Consider the following 7,961-nt stretch of genomic DNA (forward strand, 5'->3'; position numbering starts at 1 on the left):
ATTCATGAATTTTAAAAAGGAGAATATTTTACGTAATGGTTACACACATAGTGCTAGGCAAGCCACAGTCTATCCTTCCATGTTAATCACTTTTTTTTTTTCTCCAAGGAAAAAAAATGCTTCTTCATAGACATCTACATATGTCACCAATGTAACTGTCAGTGAGATGTGCTGTAGGTAACATGAAACTTGATTCTTCTCAGATTTTGCGTTCTAAGAGTCTGACCTCAGAAATGTCTGTCCACTTCTTGTACTAAGGGTCTTCTTGGGAATAGTATTATTTAGTGGGTGGCTGGCTAAGACTGGAGATTAGGCCTTGTTGGCAGAGCCAACGGGCCACCTTTTTGCTAATCTCTGGGGCATTCCTAGAATCATAAGAAGCTTCCCTTATCTTAACTTCTGAGCCTAGAGCTTGGCTAAATACAAAAGAAAAGTTTTTCTCTCCAATTCAAAGCATTCTATCATTTCTAGATAGAACAATAGAGTCTAATTTAGGAGTTCAGACTTTTTTTTTTAAGTGCTTGCCAGTAAGGGATAAAAAAAAAAAGTACTGCTACACAGAAGGAAAATATAAGGACAAAACAGAGCTTGCAAATTAAGCCTGACTTATCTATTCATTCTCGCCCTCTCGGCCCAGGGAGGCAAGCACTCTTGGCAGCTGTGGTGCCTTTTTCCGCTAATCTAAATCAGAGGCACGGAATCAGGGAAATGCAACCAGCTAGTGAAACAGGACTTTGTGCCACCAAGTAAATCAGGGTGTGACGCTCCTAGGAGGACACATCAGTGAGGTCCTCCTGCTGTGATGCTTCCGGGAACTCTGGGCTCTTCTCCCTGGGTATCAGGGTCTTGCTTTCAGGTGGCATTTCTGACGGCACAATGACGGGAGTGTCTTTTTGAGTCTGGACTTGTAACCTTGAGAAGGAATTGACATGCTTCTTCATAGAGTGTGAAATGGGCAGCTGGTGTTGTCTCGCTCCAGTTTGTTTTGCATGGACTGCGAGAAGGCTGCGTGAGTGTGTGTGTGTGTGTGTGTCTGTGTGTGTGTGCGTGCGCGCGCGCGCACGTGTATGGTGGGGAGAGGGATAAATGTGCTCTATTCCTAACTGCTAAATACAACTTATTGGCACATACGAAAGAGCCTCTTCACTCTTGGGCATGTGTGCGTGCGTGCGCATGTGACATGTAGAAAGGCTTGAACCCAGAGCACTGGGCATCCTCAGCATATAGTCTACCTTACCACAAAGTGTGCTTTTAGCACCCATTTACTTTTTTCCCTAGAAAGATTTATTTTTTTATTATTTTAAATTATGTGTAGGCTTGTGTGTGTGTGTGTGAGAATGTGAGCGTGTGTACAAAGGTATTGAAGCCCCTGGAGCTGGAGATGGTGGTGAGCCACCTGATGTGGATACTAGGAATTGAACTCTGCTCCTTTGTAAAAGCAGCAAGTGCTCTTACCATTGAACCATCTCTTCAGCCCCCTACTTACTTCTTCTTAATAAAGACTGGAGCTTTGCTTATCCCATGTCAGGCTCAAAGTTATTGTTATCACGTCTTTGTCTTTACCCAGAAGGTTTGTATTATCACTACAATAAACAAAAAAAGTGCACTCTGTTTGCTCAAGCTGATAACTGAAGGTGTCTCCAATGAGCTTTTTCTTTTCTATACATTTAGATAGGGCTTCATGTATTCCAGACCAGCCTCAAACCTACTCTATAAGAAAGCCAAAGAATGGCTTTGAGCTTTTGATCCTCCTGCCTCCAGTTTTCACATACTGGAATCACCCGTGTGCTCCACCATGAATGTTAGTACTCGATCGCCAGACCCAGGCTTTGTTCATGTAGGCAAGTATCCTATCAATTGAGCTATACACCTAAATCTCTTCTTTACTTATTTCTGACAGAATTTGATGTGTAAAGCATTGGCTGGAACTCATGATCCCCTGCCTCAGCCTCCCAAGTGCTAGGAATACAGGTGATCACTACAGACATGACCTGTGAGCTCTCTGAAAAAGGAAAGTTTCCTAACACGCTTTTTAAAAAAAATACCAGTTGTCCCTCACAGGTTATGTTCAATTCATTTTAAGCTTTACATTTAACCCATCAATACAGAATCCCATACTCCAAAGATGCCCCAAGGGAACTAAGTCAAGGCTCTGAGGACCGTCATCGAAAAAGTTGCTGAATTTTCAGTGATCTCCCAGATGGCTCTCTGGATGGCAAGGAAGGATCATGAAGGATCATGACCTCTCACCTTCCACCTGGTATCAGGAGGCTTTGAGACCCTTCTGCCAGGCAAGCCCTGGAAACCTCGTCGCAGGGATGAGCGAGCAGGGGCTCGCTGCTGCACTGGGGGTAATGGTGTGTGCGGTCTCCCTCCACCGTCCGCCACCTCCGTGCAGCTAGAGCCCCTTTTACGGCCTGCCATTTTACACATGGGCCCCAGGCCTCAGTAACTAATATGGAGCTGTTGACGATTTCTCTAGGGAAAGGAAGGGAGGAGAGAGTTAGCATTCATAGCTCATGGAAACACCCTCAGACATGGTCATCTATGTGAGTGGTGTGTTTTTCTCTCTCTAGGAAGGCTCTGAGGCAGTGCCTCCCCCAATTTTGCTTAGACTTCTCTCTGCAGTTGCTGGATCTATAACTGTAGAAAGCGAGTTAGCTATTGTTGTGTAAGTCCACCATCTGGGGCAAAGCTCAGCACCACCTCAGTGAACACTGAACAAGAGCCAGTATTTCCCCAAGGGGCAATGTTGTCAATGCAACCTTTCCTGTATCTTTGTCTCAGTTCCGTTCTATTCTCCACGATCCTGTCACTACTTCCTACTTTGCTCCATCGGTCTGTTCCTCCCTAGCTTTATCTTCTGTTTCTTTGACTTATTTTTCCCCTCCTGTCAGCTGCCAAGGCTCACCCTAGTCCTTTGAAGAGAGAGTCAGCTGCTTCCATCTTGTCTGGCCCCTCTTGCTGAACGTATTGGCTCAGGCGGCACCAAATCAAGTGAGATTAACGCAGCACGCAAAGAGTGACAAACACATGTTCAGTCTCCGCTGGGACCTGACTGGGATGGGAGCTGGCTCTGGCGTCCCTCCTGATCTGCACCTCCACTGTTGTACTTGCTGGGCGGACAGTTGTTTGTTTAGGCTTGGCTCTGTCATTTGGAAAGAACTAGGGCCCAGCTCCTGGACTCGGCAGTTAGGATTGTTGCTACTCTTCTGGCTTAGGTGGCCTTGCCTTAACCAGTTGTGGGGAGAAGCCTGGGAATACTTGGTGTGTATCTCCTTCCCATTCATGCACTAAGCTAGCAAAAACATCTTCAACATTTCAAAGGGGAAGCAAACATGAATTTACATGTTTGCCAAATGTCTGGTATTGAGTTAAATAATCTGGAATTTTAATTTTAAGATGCACACGTTTCTGGATATTTACTACAAGGCAAAAGAACAACTTCTATAATAAATATATACACAAATGGAAAATAAGAAACATTTAAAAATACAGACACATCATTTTAATAAACAGTGTTTACACAACCTTTCCTTCTCAGTTTCCACGTGGGTCTGGTACTTTTGCAGAAAAACCTAGAAGTTGGCTTTGGACAGTAGGACTGAGGGTCTGACTCAGAAGGACATTTGCCAAGTTAGTATTCATGAAGTGTGTGGTCCCATTCCCCATACCATCGAAAGATAAAGGTAAAAAAGTAATTAAACAAGTTATCCTTGAATACCATACCCTTTCCACTTTTCTAAAAGCTTTATAACTTAACAAAACAAAATCTGTAGTTTGGAAAGATGCACAGATAGAATTGTAGAACTATTTTCCAATGTTTAATTTCCAACAGACTAAAAAATGTGGTCTCCCTGGAATTTCTCTCCTAATCTTAAAAGTCCGGACGGGTTTCAAAGGGCATTTAGCCCTTCATTCCTCTTCACTTAATAATGCATTTTAAAAGCGCTACTCGATATCTAAGAGAGACTCGTGAATTCTTTTAACAATTTCCCGTTCTAAACTAAGAAACATTTTTGCCAAAAAAGAAAAAAAAAAAAAGTAAAGAGCTAGAAGCTCAAAGGTTTGGGGCTGTATTAAACAGTGCTGATTTTTCACTTTTGAAAGCATGCCAGAATATTGTCTTCTCTGGTTTATGATTTTTTTCCCTTTCCCCCATCACTTACCAGTTGAGAAGAAGTTAAAAGGTCACATCTTTCTCATCCCATCACCAAAGTAAACATTTCTCCAATTACCCACAAAGGGCAGATGTTTCCAAGGAATTATTTATTGTTTATTAGCAAAAGGCAAAGGCAGTAAAAGAAGGTTCTGTGTCACAATGTGAATTCTTGGCAGTGACATTTAAGTGCCCTAAGCCTGAGGGGAGAAAGAAGAAAAAAGAAAGAAAGATTGCTATGTCCATTCTATGTTTAAGAGTTTGTGACCATCTGCCTGCTGCAATGGATGGCCCTGGTAGATCTAAAGAGCAGCTTCTAACAGTTTTAATTTTTTATGTGTATGAGTGTTTCTCCTGCATTTATGTCTGTGCACCATGTGTGTGCCTGGTGCCCACAGTGGCCGAAGGGGTATCAGATCTCCAGAGACTTGGAGTTACAGATGGTTGTGAGCTTCTCCATGGGTGCTAGGACAGAATCAGAGTTCTCTAGAAGAGCAGCCAGTGCTCTTAGTCACTGAGCCATTACTGCAGCCCCCAAAGAATAGATTTTTTAAAACGCTTATTGATCTCTCCCGATAGCCCAGGCTAGCTTCAGACACTGACAATCCTCCAGCCTCAGCCTCCTAAATAATGAGACATTTATGTCGACTGGCTCACCCAGCAAAATAGCTTTCTGTAAGTATCACCTTCACAATTCATTTGTTTCACAAATGTATGTCACCTGGCACCATTAGAGACAGCTGAAAATATAGCAGCGAAAAATAGACAAAAGCCCTTGTGTTTTAACAGCGAGCAGAAGGAAGTCTCGGTTTCTACAGCAGTTCCAGCTTACTTGGAGGTAAATACTGTGCATAAATGATCACTGAACTCCAAAGACATCCATGCTCTTATTCCCCCAGAAGTGGGATCTGTCGCCACACTCCTCCTCTGCCTAGCTCAGGGCTGCTAAGCTCAGCCATGGTCTGTAACCATAGCTGGTCCATTTCTGGACAAAGGAGCTCTTGAGTCCCTGGAATAATTTTCTTATACGTCTGGTTTACCCGACTGTCAGCACAAGGCAACCATTTGAGGATGTCCTTGTGTTCCCAGGTATGGACAAAGATTCTCCACCGTTTTATAGTTTAAAAAATGTATGCATGTATGTACATGTGCACATGTGTACAGTGTCCATGGAGACCAGAAGAGAGCACAGGATCCCACGGAGCTGGAGCTGCAGGAGGTTGTAGGTCTCCTGGTATAGATGCTGGGGAAAAACAAAAACATAAACCCACCTCTGGATCCACCTGTCCATACCTCCCTGGTACTGGGGTCTCAGATGTACTCGGCACTGCCCAGACAGGTCTTGGGGACCCGAGCTCGGGCCTTCACGCTTGCATGGCAGACACTTTAACAACTGAGCAGTCTCCAGCCTGCTGTGTAAAAACTTCTCTGCCTTAAGAGAAAAGTTTGTTGTTGTTTTTCAGTTGAAATGTAGTAGCAATAAGCGAGAAGATAGCCTCACATGGCCCCGAAAACACGACACTCTGGGATGCATGGGTTACGAGAGAACTGGCAAGAAGACACAGCTAACCCACATCCCTTCTCCCTACATCCGGCTTATCTCTTCTGCTCAGGAAGGACCCCCGCTGTTGGAGCGGTTAGCACCTGCTCCTCCTGGGTTGCCTTCTGCGTGTGGGGTCATCCTTCAAAGACAAAGCATTTCCATATTCTTGTTAACTGACTGCAGCTGGGGGAGGGAAGAGAATGGATGCTTGGTGCCCAAACTCCATGCAGAGCCCTTCACAGGTCGCAGGTCGGATCGGTCAAATCCTGCAAGGAGTCCTAGGAGTAGGTTTTCTCGTCCCAGAGACGAGGGCTCAGAGAGGTTAAACAATGCCCTTTCCAGATCACATATCCTCCAACGCTGAAACCGAGGGTCAAAACGACCTTCCCTTCTCTCTGTCTAAATTCATTTCTCAAATTCCTTCCCTCTGTGTGCACAAAACCCGAGGACAGTCTCGAGAGTGATGAATGCCTGGCGCAAGGCTTGAAAGTAAGGAGCAAGAACGGAGAAATGAAATGAGAGACAAGAAGGAAAATTGCGCTGACTTGGCAGTTTTCTTGGAGGTGGGATCCGGCACAGGGCTGCTACGTTCTTACTGCTTTGATAAAAATTTCTGACTCTCAGAAACACTGACTTGGCAGGACCTTAGAGGTCATGTAGCCCAACCCACCATTAAAAGCTTTCTTCAGTCATTAACTCCCTTTATTACTGTTGGTGATCTGGGAGGTAGTGTCATTGTGTTGGCAAGTGCGTGCATTTCTCTGAACCGCAGTTTTCCACTGTCTCACTGTGGGCTTGCCGGGAGAGGTTTGACTCCAACAGGAAGAATTCCTTACATCTAGTTGGCTTTCACAGTTGTCAGGAATGCTTTCGCTCACATACGCTATGCCCCTACAGCTCTTGTTTCTGTGATAAAAGGAAGGAGGGGGCCTTACACGATTCGAGAAAAACTAGAATGCAGAGTAAACCTGGATTCAAATTCCCGCTTTCTGCCGCCGCGTTAGCCTGCGCAGGTCGTCTGACCTCTTTACGCTTCCTTCAGATTACCCTATCGTTTGGGTGAAGGCTCAAAGTCCTCCTCCGTAAAGTGGGGATCTTAATTCCGTCCATAAGTGGTTGAGCTAGCGGTTAACTGGGGTCACGTATGCAACTGGACTTGCTCCTGACAGCTCAAGGTTGATTGCTTTTGTTTTCCTTCTGTTTCCAGAGCAGCCGGAAGTGAGAGGGGACAAAGCCAGCCACTGGTGAAGAGAAGGCAGGCCTTCTCCGCAGAACTCTGGGCACTGCACCATCCTGCCTGGGGCCTCTCTCCCCCTCCTTCCATTTGGTTTTTGAACACCTTCCCCTTTCTGCATGGACTAAGGGCAAGGCTAAGCCTGCCTCCCGTTACCCAGGCTAGGCCTTGTGCTTTGCTGCGTCTGCTCTCTGCACTGCCGTCCCCTGTTGCTTCTTGCCAGTTGCCTGTGTTTTCTATGCTGTTTGGAAGAAGAAGGCAAACGGACAGGGTGCTTTCAGCCATACTTCCAGATGTGAAATCTGGTTTTCCTATAGGACCCCGAGCAGCTGTGGTGGCCTCCAGGCAGAGGGGCTCTGAGTCCCCTGGCTTCTGGTGCCCAGGCTGGCTGCCTCCTGGATTTTGATTATTGCTCCCGCAGCCCTGCAGCTTCCCCGAGCCTTCTCTAACAGACCGATTTAAATGACCCCACCTTCAGCCTTTCACACACCCTCTTAACACACAGGGCTGGCGCAGTCCGCCGGGAGCCCCTCGAATGAATCACTGTCCAAGGAAATGGTGCTTTCAAGGAGATCTCTCCTCCCAAGCTACACAGAGGCACATGCAAGTCTTCAAAACCTGTCTTTGTTGTTGTTGTGCAGGCAAGCAGATTTGTACTGTAGCATGCACATGGACTGTGTTCATGCAGAGCGCAGAACAGAAGGACACTGGTCACTCAGTTCTTTTATCAGAAATTCAAGTAGCACAACTGGAATATTCCCCATCCCAGAGACGTTGTGGTGTCATAGATGTGGAAGGATTCCCAGGGGACACCTTGTCGGCCCACTTGCCCATTAAAGCAAAATACATGTATAAACTAACCAGAACTGAGAGTTGATGTCCCCTGTGGACAAAGTCCACACCATGGGAAGCTTATTTGCATATCTGGATTTTCCTGCCGCTAAAATGATAACTGCTTGACAGTTCCCATCGATGAAAAGATCCTGTCTGCTTTCTTGCTCTAGAGGCACGATGCTAGAGCGTAC

Source organism: Meriones unguiculatus, chromosome 1 (assembly GCF_030254825.1).
Source record: "Meriones unguiculatus strain TT.TT164.6M chromosome 1, Bangor_MerUng_6.1, whole genome shotgun sequence".
Taxonomy (NCBI): Eukaryota; Metazoa; Chordata; class Mammalia; order Rodentia; family Muridae; genus Meriones; species Meriones unguiculatus.